The following is a 13937-nucleotide window of genomic DNA, read 5'->3' on the forward strand; positions in this document are numbered from 1 at the left end:
AATGAAACTAGAAGACAAAGGAAGATACGTATAGCTCACAGGTTCTCCTTAGAGACGCAAAGGAGTTGGCTGAATTGGATTTATTGCAAAATCAAAGGCAACCAGAAACTTTCCTTTGTGGTGGTCTACTGAGTCACCTCATATTGCACACAGTGTTTGTGATAAACATTATGATAAGACCACCATGAAGATAAATGTCAATTTCTGTGCTAATAGATGTTGCTGAAGAATAGAAGGCAGAGCAACTGTATGAAGATTTGATACAACCCTCCCAATTAAATCTACACATACTTTAATACTTGATTTCAGTGTGAATCTGGGCAAAAAAGATGCTGGCAAAAATATGGTTCTGGAGAAAGAAATTAGAAAGTCAATGTTTATAGACTATGCAAAGACTTCATGGCTATATATCGTGGAATTTTAAAGAAGAAAGTCAGGAGCCACTGGACATGGTGAGCACTAGACATAATCACAAAAATATTACTGATTATATTCTCACAGGGAGTTATTGGCTACTAACAGAGGAGTCATTTTCAAATAAGCTATCTGTGTACAGTCAGAACACTGACTTGTTAGAGCAAAAATCAAAGTCAATACCAAATTGGGAGAAGTAATATAAATGAGGTGGTATGACATGCAACTGAAACTACAATACCCCAACCTATTAAAAAAAAAGCTTTTTGCCCCTCAAAATTGGAAACAGATGAAAGGACAGAGGCAAACACAGAATATCACCATTTTCTAGGGAATTTTAACCAATGTAAACCAGTTATCACAATGAGAAAACCAAAAGAGCCTAAAAATTTTTCGGTGGCATCACTGTGCCACCCAGACAGAGAACCAGACTTGGAGACAGGAAGCACAGAATTCAAATTCAACTTCAGAAATTCAGTAGCTGCATGACCTTGGGCAAGTCACTTAACCTCTATCTGCGTCAGCTTCCTCATTTTTAAAATACGGGTAATAATATCACCTGCTTCCCAGTGTTGCTGTTAAGATAAAATGAGATAATATTTGTAAAGTGTCTTTCAAACCTTAAGGTACTATATAAATGCTATTATATTCAGTATGATATATAATATTATTAATATATATTATATAATATTATTATTATCCAGCAATTGTTTGAACTCTTTATGAATTGGAGATATATGGTAACTAATGACATAGCAGTTTAAAATATAGACCCATTTTAAAAGGCCTATGGAAGAGCATGGAGGAAGATTATGAAAGATATCACCTCATAAAACTGAGAAACAATAGAATAGAAAACAAGTTTGCAGAGAGCTTGACAAGAGACAAAATGAAATTAAATCATCCCAAGGGCATTTAAGGTTGAAATAGCAAGAAGGACACAGACAAAAATTGGAAAAGATCTGTGAAAATCTTTATAACAAATCCTTTTCTTCATCTATGACAACAGAACCACTATAATTATATTCTCATATAATATTCTCACAATTGTACTGAATGATGAAGTAAAAATGGTATTAAAGAAAATAGAGATGAGTAGAGTTGGTGTACTATATTATGTACTTTGTACTTACTGGGAAGAAGGTAAGGAAGTCCACACTAGAAGTGACATTATTTTGAGATTGTTAAGAGACTGATTCTGAAAAGGTCTGAAAAAAGGACATTCAAGGGGGAAAAATCATGGACCATATTATTACCCCCAAAAGGCAGCCACAATAGTTACTGAGCCATGTGACCAATTTTCTGTCTCTACAAAATTTCTATGAGAATAATCTACATAGGTATCAAGGGCATCCTTGATGAAGGTATGAGAAAAGAACAGTCAGGCTTTCACAAATGATATTCTATAGCAGCACACATCTTTACAATCACACCATGCTTTTTGCATATTTTCTGTAAAAAAGCATTGATTTAGTAGAAAAAATTCTGCCTTATTGGACAGTTATGTCTAACAACGTGATTCTCACATATTTGCAAAACATCATATAAGATTCCTTTAAAGAGATTATAGTAGAAATAATTCTATTTGACAATCCTCTGTTTATTAATTCCAAGTGAAACATAAAATAGGAGACATATATTAGGCAAACACATTTGACACTTTTATGCCAATTATGACATTTTTATGTCCAATGCAAAGTTCAAATGGAATAGGGATTCCTTATAGAAGTAAAAGTTTCCAGGGGTTCCTCTTTGGTAATGTCATTATACTTGCATCAAGTCCCAGAATATGCCCCAGAATATGAGAGCTATAATCACTCAAAAAAGTTTAACCCAACCATCTACATAGGAAAAACCAAGTGGATAAAGAAGTCCTGGTATCCAGTCTATAATATGCAGTTAAATAGACAACCCAAAGAGCTCATTTCTCAATCTCTCTGTCTCTCTCTGCCTCTCTCTCTCTTTCTCTCTTTTTGCCTTTGTTTCTCCGTCTCTGTTTGCCTGTCTGTCTGTCTCTCCCTCTCTTTTGCTAGTTCAACGAATTTATTTTCTCAGTCTGAAAATTTTTTATATAAAATTATAAGTTGCAATGGTTTAGCCATCACCTTAACTCTCCTGGACTCTGAGGAAACTTTCCTTCTGAGCAATCTGGTCTTTCTTTTGGGCAAGAGATGTCTTGTGGCTCCACATTTTCTTTCTAAATTTTCCTCTCGAGTTTCTTTTCATTGACGGAATTCTCCCACGAACCAGCATGTGCTTTCTCGTACATCTCCTCCATTGTGTCAGCAATTATATTTTTTACAAGCATCTTCTTCTTCCATTAGATAATGCATAAAATCTGCCACATTCTGGCCCATGATGTGCTTATGATGTACTTCAACAATGAATTCTTTGTATTCTGAATCATAATCAGGGAATGTTATCGTAAGGAATAGATGGACCATCATTCACAGCTCAAGTTCAAAGACTGCTTGCAGTCTGGCAAGAAGTGTATCCACGTAGCACATAAAAGTGCTAGGCTGACCAGCAAAGCTTTCTACATTGTATTCATCTCCAGTCTCTTCCACCTGACATTTATGTATCTTGTAATATTAATCTGTTAAGGAGCATGAAGGCCAGGAGCAGGGCATTACAAGAAACTGCAGCATGCTTTGTCAGGCCAACCTTCACACCATACTTTGTCAATTCAGCAAATCTATCTAAATATCTGTCTGTCTGTCTGTCTATCTATGCATCCATCCATCCATCTATTTATCTCTCTATATAGATATTTATGTATGTGTGTGTATATACATATAGACATATATCTATATTCAATCTATCTGTATCTATAGCTGTCTATCTCTATCTATGCATCCAATCATCCATCTATTTATCTTTATCCATATATAGATATTTATGAATGTGCATATGTACATGCACACATATATCTTTATTCATTTATCTGTATCCGTAGCTATTTATCTATCTACCTACCTATCTCTCTCTCTCTCTCTCTCTCTCTCTCTCTCTCTCTCTATCTATCTATATCTTGAATAGACACTCTGAATAGACAATGAGCTGGGTCCAGAACTGAATAGGGGGAGAGGAGGTTGGATTCTCTGTGGGAAATCATGCAGTTCTTTTAAGTGTCTCCAAGCTTTGTCACAGGGGAATGGTTGAACACATTATGGTATATGAATGTAATAGAATACCATTATGCCATCAGAAATGATGAAAGAGATTGTTTAAAACCTGGGAAGGCTTGTATGAATTGATACCAAGTGGAGTAAGCAGAATCAGAACAATTTACACAATAACAACATGTAAAAACAAATAACTTTGAAAGCCATAAGAACTCTGATCAACTCAATGACCAATGATGATTCCAGAGGACCAATGATGAAATATGCTACCCATAGTGTGACAGAGAGGTGATGGACTCAGGGTGCATAATGAGATGTATATTTTTTGGACATAGCCAATGCAGGGATTTTTTCGGGGCAGGGGTTGAGTATGCATATTTGTCACAAGGGTTTTGTTTTTCTTTTTCAGTGGTGAAGAAGGAGAGAAAATAGATTTTTGTTAATTGAAAAAAAATTTAATGAAAAAAGAATCCCCAAGCTTCTTTCTAAAATAAGGGCCCATCTTTTAAACCTCAATTAACCTTCCAATGAGGCTATTATGGAATACAACTGTCTCAGAAGAATTGAAATTGACTGGCACCTAAATGGTCATAGACAGGGTGCGTGGCAAGAGTGAGTAGACTGTTACACATTAATGATAAAGAATTGGAAAGGAAAAGTGACATCAAAAACACCATCAGAGAAAAATGACCAGAAAAAAGTTAATTGGTCATGTGATAATAAAGAGCATAACTGATGGACAGCCCATATGTCCCCTTGAGATTGACCCAATGTCAAGAGATCTAGTGGAAGGCCCCTGGGACTTTGGAGGGACCTCCTGAGGAGGATTTATGAGAGGACATAAATGACTCCTGCACATGAGATCAGAAATTATGGATGGGTTTCAATTCCCGTTCTTTCCAATGAATACCCACACCAGGGATCTCACAGCTATATTGTTGTTTAGTCACTTCCAACTCTTTGTGATCCCATTTGGGATTTTCTTGGCAGAGATACTGGAGTGGTTCGCCATTTCCTTCTCCAGTTCATTTTACAGATAAGGAAACTGAGGCAAACAGGGTTAAGTGACCTGCCCAGGGTCACACAGCTAGTAAGTGTCTGAAGCCAAATTTGAACTCAGGTCCTCCAGACACCCAGCTGCTCTATCCACTACGCCACTTCATGTCCCCATTAATGAGCTCAATGATGTTCAGAAAAAGGTAGTCCAGATGGGGAAAGGTGTAGAGATCATGAGAACCAGCTGAAGGAGCTGAAGAAGAAAAAGCATAATAACTGCCTTCAGTTAGGCAGTGCAGTGGTTAGAGCAGCAGGCCAGAGTCAGGAAGATGAATTCAAATCTAGCCTCAAGCTCTTATTTGCTGTGTGACCCGAAGCAAGTTACTTAACCTGCCTGCCTCAGTTTTCTCATCTGTAAAATGGGGATAATAATAGCACTTACCTCCCAGGGTTGTTCTGAGGATCAAATGAGATAATAATTGTAAAGCCCTTAGCACTGTGCCTGGCACATAGCAGGGGCTATATAAATGCTAGTTATTCCTGTTAATTGGAAGAAGAACACTTGTTTTGCCTGGCCCTGAAGGACATAACCAGGAATAGTTGGTAAAAGTTGCAGAAAGGGAGGTTTAGGTAAGGAAAAACTTCCTAACAATGAGAACTTTCCAATAATAGAGTGAGGGGTCACAAGGGCTCACAAGGACAGGTTGGATGACCATTGGCCAGGCGTGTTGTACCAGACTCTTGTCTAGGAATGGCTTGGATTACATGGTCTTCTGAGGTCCTTTCCAATTCAGGTTCTATGGTTCTCAGCTGACAATGTCCTTGGTTGTTACTGCTGATGGTTTGGGCCACTGGTAGGTACGTGTTGACCCAGGGTCCAGACTTAGCCCTCAGACATAATTTATCCAGTCTTCAGAGGGTCAGAAAGGCTACAACCAAGTGGATAATTCCTCCCCTCAAGGGCTACAGTTGTTTTGAATAAAGTTTTATATTCTCCACTCTTAAATTAAGAAGTAAGTGTGCAGAAGGCTTTATATTTCTTTAAGAATAGGGATAGCGACTGGAGCTTTGATTTCATTGCTGTTAAGGAATGTCCTCTACCCATACAGGTTGGCATCTTCTCCACAACTTACATTCTCATAGGATTACCCAGAGCACTAATAGGTCAATTGAGTTGCCCAGGGTCACACAGCCAGTATGTGTCGGGAGCAGGATTTGTAGCCAGGTCTTCCTGGATCTGAGGCCAGATCTCTATCTGCTGTGCCATACTGCCTTTGTGGGTGTACCATATCAGGCCATTGGTCTTCCCTTGTATAGGTAAAATATACCATAATGAAGCCTTAGTGTTCTCTGCATTACTGATCTAATTCTTTTGTGAAACCTCCTCTAAGATTCCAAACAATTATAACGGACAGGGACGCTACACATCTTTACTTATATCACCCATAGTGCCAAGCTCATAAGAGGACCTAAAAAAATACACTTCCTGGTTCCAAGGTCAGCTTGCCTTTCCACTATGGAATGGGAAAAACCTAAATAAAGTTGGTTTTTTATGTGTATGTTGCTATTGACTGGACTATAAAAATGACTCCTCTCCCATTAGTGCATGATCAAGGATAAGTATAATCAGATCAGCTAATTGTCACCTTGGCAGGAACTAGGACCCGAACTCAGTACAGGACAGGTAAGTTTCCACGGGGACAATTGGGGTTGGGATATGGATGGCATAGGCAGCCTCTGGGCTTCAAGAGCCCCAGCAACCTCTAGCTCTTTGTCTGCGATTTCAGGTTTCTAGCATCCCTGTGCTCTCCATATCATAGAGGGGGTTTTAAATGATTTTATAAAAACTGCAAATGTACAAGGTAATTGAATCTTCTGTTTTATTACCCTGAGCTGCCTGGACCTTGCTCAGTCTCCCTCTCACTCATAGAGCTGCTTGAATCAAGTTGGAAATGTTTGTACTGGTAATATATAGGACTTAATTAACCTGGGCTTTTATAGCATTTCCAATGGAAGGTTGACGCTAACTTCTAGGAAGCTTTAAGAAGTGGGGGAGGGGGCAGAAGGTGGATGCGTGACTTCGTGTGCGACACTTGGTGTCTTTCCCACCCTGCTACGTATCTCTAGTACTTTAATATGCACTTAATAACCCAGCCGGAGGTATACCACTCCTTCCTAATCACTGGTGGGATTCCTAATCGCTCAGGCTCCCTCCCTCTCATCCCACTCCCCAACCCACACCTTCAAGCAGCCAGGGGGGCCCCAGCTAAGCTTCCCAGCCAACCCCAGCATATGCTTGTGCCCGACCCATCATTTAGCAAAGGTCAATGCTATTTGCTATGGAAAAAAGCTGATGAAATAATGATAAATATACGTGCTGGATGCAGTCGTAATTCCCCCACCAAACACAAACAAATCCTCAGAATGGGCTTGGGAAGGGTATTTCACAGACCAAGGGGAGCACTTCCCCATCACACTTTTCATTCCTTTCCCCTGCCCTGGCACACCCTGGAAATAAAAGGACAGTTATTCCTCTGAGTTCATCTCTTGGACTGGACTCTTCAAAACAAACCAACGGAGAGAATGATGGTCCAGATAATGGCCCTGGGTCCTCTCCGACATGGGTGAGAGGTGCAGCACAGAGGCCCCTGATGGATGGGATGGAATGAGATGGGACATGGTGGGACAGGGTGGCCAAAGTCATTTCATGCTTTGCAACCGTTATTTTTCAAAAGTCTAGCCAAAGGGGCCAGTCAATAAATGCTCCTCATCAACCAAGTAAATGCTCCTTGTGTCATCACCCTTCATCAGCCAGCCCATAAATCCTCCAGAGAAGCTAAGTGGTTACATCACACCGAAACTCTGCTTAATTATTCGATTTGGAAATAAAAAGCCAGGTGTTAATTGACTCTCTCTCCTTCTAGTGCTTTTGTGCTGCCCTGGCCCCATGATTGCTTTTAGCCTCACAGTTAATAAAAGTTTGGGATTTGACCCCAAGTTATGGAGCTGGGAATCCAAGGGCAGAGGTCGGGACCAAAGGCCTTTAGCAACTCTGATGGCACTCTGTGTCCCAAAGGCTCCTTTCCTTCCAGGGCTGGGGCAAGGGAAGATGACTAGAAGGCAGGCTCCTTCCCTCTTTGTTACCCAAGAGTAGCAGGATGAGGAAAGGATTAGTTTTCTATAATGAGGGTAGTAAACCCTCTCCTAAACTCTTTCTGTTCTTAGCCTGAGCATCCTAGAATTCATCACAGATAGAGAATGGAAAAGGAGCTCAGAATAAACTGGTCCAATTCTTCCATTTTACAGATGGGGAAACTGAGGCCCAGAGAGGTTCCATGACATTTCTGGTCACACAGGTAATATGTGGCAGAGCTGAGACTCCATCCCAGATCTTCTGACTTCAATTCCAGAGCAAGAGCTTCCACTGCAATGAAGCCAGGAGATCATCACAGAGTTCTGGGTTCCAGTCCTTCTCTTTTTCTTCATCTACATATGATTAGGTTCAGAACCACTTGAGCTGGGAGGTAGGGGAGCTACTATGTGCTAGGCACTGTGCTAAGTGCTTTACAAATATCTCATTTAATTAGGAAGAACTCAGAACCTTGCAAATCCATTGCTATGCACTACTTCTAATACTACTACTAGGAATACTACTTCTAGGAATCTGCAAAGAGGTTGCTTCTGACATGATGGCTAAGGAAGCTGAGCTGGAGGTAGGATTGGTGGTTTAGGAGAAGGAGGGCTGCTACTATCAGAGCTCTTGGAGTTGGTTAGCAGTTGGTCTTGGTGGTGTCAAGGAAGGTGGCCCTTTCTTCATATGGATTGTTTCCCCCATTGATGACTAAAGGTCTTCAGCTAGAATCAAGGCCAGTGGTGTGGAGGATGCTGCTATTCCCAAGGCTCTTGGGTTCAGTGTCCTGGGCTGTCTCCACTAGGGTCAGAGGGGAGGTAATGGTTTGAGTGGTTGTGTTGGTTTGACTTCCTGGCCTTGGGGTGCCTTGCTGCTTTGATGGTGGCCCACTTGACCAGTAGGTGGCAATGGATGGGCACTTGTAGGAATGGCTAGCCCTTTCTCCACAGAGGTTGTTACCCTTGATGAAGGCTGCAGGGGCTAGGCTGGATGCAGGGCAAGTGGTCTATGAGTAACTAACTTCTCATAGATTCTGAGTCTCAGACTACCTTCACCAAAGCCTAAGGAGAGTTGGTGGTCGAGGTGGTATTAAGGATTTGATTTGTCTGGCAGCCCATACTACCTTCTGTCTCTCCCCCAGGGTATCCTACTGCTTTATATATCAAAGAGCCTATGTCTGAAGAGTCACTTTCAATCCCAAGAAAAACAGATCCTCCATCAGAGCCCTTTCCCCAAAGTCCAACGTTCCATGGCTCTTATCTACAATTCCAGGGAAAAAGTGGGGGTGGGCGTGGGAGTAGCATAGACCTAAATCAATGGATAATTCAAAAACTCATTATGTGTGTGTATGTATATGTGTGTGTGTGTGTATATATATATATATATATATGTAAGTGTGTGTGGTATATATATGTGTGTATCTCTATATATATATATGTGTGTGTGTGTGTGTGTGTGTGTGTGCATATATATGATTTTAAAAACTGGACTTCAGTCAAGTCCACATAAGCATGAAATCAGAATCTTGTAAATCTAATTTTGTATATTGCCTAACACTATTACTTGCAACTTTAAGTATTCAGCTCCCTCAGTGGGCATTCCATAAGTCCACTCAAATCTCTATTACCTACATTCAGCTAGTATGAATGAATGAATGAATAAATGAAAAAACATTCATTATTAAGCCCTTGTGCACACATTCCCATACTTGACTTTGAAGTCCAGTTTTTTAAAAAGCAGATTTACCTTCCTCATTGTATTTTGCCTCAGTAAACATAGAAAGAGGCATCCCAGGAGTGTGCCGGGGTCCAGAGGGTGGCAGCCTGGGTGTCTCTGGATGCAGAAGACATGAGTATAAATCCCACTTAGGACACTAGCTACTTTGTGACTTTGGGCACATTTAACTTTTCTGAACCTCATTTTCCTAATCTATGAAATGGGTATGTCAGACTAAAATAGGACCATTGATTTAGAACTGGAAGGGATGCTTGATGCCATCTCGTTCAAATCCTTCATTTTGTAGATGGTGAAAAGAAAGTCTGGAGAAGTTAGTTGATTCTCCCAAGGTCATCCATGTAGAAACAGCAGAACTCAGGTCCTCTAACACCACGTCCTCGGCCTGTACCTGAACAGGAATCCCCTCTTTAGATCCCCTACCAATGTGCATTTTCATAGGCCACTAGGTGGCTCAATGGATCAGGTTCTGGGGCCTGAAGCCAGGAAGAGTTTACATCTTCCATGGCTTTGGGTCTCATTGCTTGGCTCCCAGGACCATTGTCACTAGAACTCTGCCTCCCGGCGTCCAGCTCCATTGTTGGCTTCCAAGGTTCCATCATCTTCCAGAAATGGCACTGGCCACCATCCCCAGGGGAGCATCTCTCTAACAGTATGGAGAGACCACTTTGAAGCTTTTGTCTAAACCACCTGAAAATTCCCCTCCTGGTCAGCGGGCCTCTATTCTTCTGAAACTTTCTCTTGGCAGCTAGATGGCTCAGTAAATAAATAGAGCACAAGGCTTGGAATCAGGAAGACCTGAGTTCAAATATGACCTCAGACACTTATTAGTTGTGTGACCATGGGCAAGTCACTTAACCTCTGCCTCAGTTTCCTCAATTGTATAATGAGGATTACAATAGCACCTGACATCCAGAGTTGTTGTGAGGATCAATTAAGATAATATTCACAAAATATAAATGTATAAAATTTTATGCAATTCAAAAATTATGATTTTTTGTAATTAATAAAATGGCAAACCTTAAAGTGCTATATAAATGCTAGTTGTCATTGTTGTTGTTGTTGTTGTTGTTATAATTATGCCTTCACTTGAAAACTGCCAGCGTAGGGGAGCTCATTACCTCCTGAGGCAGTCAGTCCGCTTCTAGAGAGCTCTGTCAGCAGGTCAAGCCTAGATCTCCCTATGTACAACTTCTGTTACTCGGCCTGCCTTCTAGGGACAAGTAGAAGAAGCTAAATCCTTCATCCACAGGACAAGACTTCAAATATTTGAAGACAGCTGTGTGATCCTCTCCTCCGATTCTTTCCACCCATATGCAATGTATGAGGACATCTCATATTCTTTCATCATCTTGGTCATTCTTTTCTGGGCACATTCCAGCTTGTCAAGGTCCTACCTAAAATATGGTACCCAGAACTGAACATGGTACTTCAGATGGGTCTGACCAGGTGAGAGTGCCTTAGAGAATATCTCCTGTCACCCCCACATTTTACACATGAGGTAACTAAAACTCTTCAAAGCAGCCAAGACTGCAGCTGCTTAATGGCAAAACCCAAGTCCCACCGCTTCCATGATCTCCCGGTTCAAGGTAAGCCTCAGAATAACTGCTGCATCCTCTCAATCCCTATAGCATTAATTTGGTATGTGTTGCACATTTATATACTACCTGGTATTATCAGTTCATTTTTTCATGTATGTATATCTTGTCTCCCCAACTACAGCATGAACACTTAATATAGTAGGTGGTGTGCTATCAAGGCAAGAGTCTTGGATTCAGTGTTAGAGAATCTGGGTTCAAATCCTGACTCTGCTCTTTACTGCCTTTTTAAAAGTAGGCTAGGTGGTATAATGGTTAGTGCATTGGAGTTGGAATCAGAAAGACCTCAGTTCACACCTAGCTGTGTGACCATGGGCAAGTCACTTAACCCCTCTCAGCCTCAGTTTCCTTATCTGTAAAATGGCAAAATAAAAATCCTCAGAGTTTTTCTGAGGATTGAATTCGTAAATGCTAGTTGTTGCTGCTGCTGATATTATTATTATGCATCTCTCTTCTCTGTACCTAGTGCTAGGCTCTGTGGGGGAGTCAAGCAAATGTGGCAAAGGAAGGGTAGCAATGCAGGGTAATTGTAATGATGTCTTGAAGCCTCTTTTGCCTTCTCTGTCCTCCCAAGGACCCTGAAGATGTCAGGATCCCGTCCAACTTCTCTACCATGCCCCAGGGCTGATGTGGAAGGAAGCAGGGTTATTAAGAAAAGCAGCACTAAGGCCAGGGCCTGCTTCCACTGGATAAAAAACCCCACACCAGACGCCCATTAACACTGCCCACCTTAATGCAGCCATATTTTTGGAAAGCCAATATACCCTGAATAGCTCATTGGTATGCAGCTCAGAGTGGGGGCAGAAGACTGTATATGTGTGTGTGGTGGGGGGAGAATTCTGGAAGGGGAATGTAATTAGGGCTTAGAATGTTCAATATGCATCCAAAAAGGAGGTGGGGGTGGGGAGCACTCTGGGACTGGAGAATAAGAGCAATTGGCTTGTCCAGCAGGGTTGTTTGCTAAAGAGCTCGATGGGAATCTATAAAATGGTGCTGGGGCTCCAAAGTCTTGCTCCTTGAGCTGCCCCCAGCCCACCCTGGGCCACCCACTCATCCTATAGGTCCTTGGCTTGGAAATTTGAGAAGCAGCCCCCTATCCGCTGCGCAGGGCTCCCTCTTAGATAAAATACATCATCATTTACTCCATTAGAAAATAAATGTATGGCTATATTATGGGATTTGCATTCCATTACCTTGGCTTGCATGCCATAAAACATTTATTACACCCTTGGGCTACAGTCTTAATAATGACTGGGTGCGAGGCCTAATGTGATGCTGGCCTTGCTCAGGAACCAGAGATTAATGAGCTTTGATGTCACTCGGCTAATAGTTGTACTCACCAATTTGTTCCATCAGAAGACATTACAGTCAGGGCCGATGCTGGGGGTGGGTTTCTCAGGTTCTCTTTTCCCTGTCAGCAGGGGGCCCAGGCTCCTCATCTATGCCCACCCGACACCCCCAATCAAAAGACAAGAAAGATGCTGCGGGCTTCATCCTTTCAATGCCCATCTCTCCCCGCCCCCACCACTCTCCCCAACCAGCCCAAACTCTGGCCTTCAGATCATTCCCTCCACATTAGCAGTTACTGTACTAGACAACAGACACAAAAACAACTTTCCCTGTTCCCCCCTCCCTCCAGGATCCCTGCTGCAGGGTGCTCAATGAGTGCTGTCATCTGCACTATTCAGTTCAATTCGACAAACATCTGTCTGGTTATGTACAAGGCCTGTGCTAGTCACGAGGACATTCTCTGTACCCTATTCTTGCTCAACGTAGCTCCCCACTCTCGCACCCCCACCCACACGCACATAGCACACTCCCAGAAATCCACAGGGGACTCTAATGACCTGATACCACTTTCCCCACTCTTCCTTTGCCAGAGATAAACATAGTGAGAGAGGCCACGTGGTGTAGTGATTTGGAGCCAGGAAGACGGGTTTAAATTCTGCCTAGGAATTAGCTGCCTGGCCCTGGTAATAAGAATAATTATTATTACTGTTGCCATGATCTACTTAGTACCTACTCTGTGCCAGGCACTGTGCTCTACAAATATTATCTCATCTGGTCCTTATAATAATCCTGGGAGGTAGGTGTTATTATTATTTCCATTTTTACAATTGAGGAAACTGAGGCAAACAGAGATTAAGTGATTTGCCCGAGGTCACACAGCTATAAGTATCTAAGGCAAGATTTGAACTCAGGTCTTCCTGACTCCAGGCCCAGTGCTCTGTGCACTGTGGTGCCTCCTAATTGCTTTCAAGTTACTTAATTTCTCTGTACTTCATTTTCCTCATATGTCGAAGGAAGCTTGTGGACTTGGTGGCCTCTGAGGTCTCTTCCTGCTTTAAACCCCAAACCCCATGACCATGATGTTAGGACCCCCGGGAGGAGGGACTGAGTCTGACCTGGATCCACGGGATGTACCAGCGCTGCCACCACCAGACGCACCGATGCCCAAATCCCGAGGATGCCAAGAGTCGGAGGCGAGCAATACACCTGCGTGCCTTAGGCTTATCCAAGTTAACAGGTATTTGGAAATCACCAGCACTAACACTGTCCTGGGCCCTGCATTCTGTGAGGAGGAGGAGGTAGGACAGAGATAAAAAAGAATCAGTGGTCTGAGGATCAAGATGTGCTGCTTCATGGTCTGATCTCCAGAGGAGAGGCTGCCTTATTTTTGTGGGGAGGAGGAATCCTACTTGGCACAGTGGAAAGAGAACATAAGGACAGACCCGTCTCCTGCATTCAGATACTTCTTTTTCAACATCACTACCACCACAACCACCACCATCATCATCATCATTATCACCATCGCCATCATCACCACCACCATCACCATTATCACCATCACTATCATCATCACCATCACTATTACTATTACCACCACCACCACCATCATCATCATAATCGTCATCACCATCATCATCATCACCATCACCA

General features: G+C 42.2%; 1 pseudogene; it reads right to left on the minus strand.

The window, feature by feature from the left end:
* Nucleotides 1-2520: 2520 nt before the first annotated feature.
* LOC114039561 lies at nucleotides 2521-13365 on the minus strand (annotated as a pseudogene).
* Between the last annotated feature and the right edge of the window lie 572 nt (nucleotides 13366-13937).

This window comes from Vombatus ursinus, unplaced genomic scaffold (assembly GCF_900497805.2).
Source record: "Vombatus ursinus unplaced genomic scaffold, bare-nosed wombat genome assembly UNPS02000749.1, whole genome shotgun sequence".
In the NCBI taxonomy this organism is placed as follows: Eukaryota; Metazoa; Chordata; class Mammalia; order Diprotodontia; family Vombatidae; genus Vombatus; species Vombatus ursinus.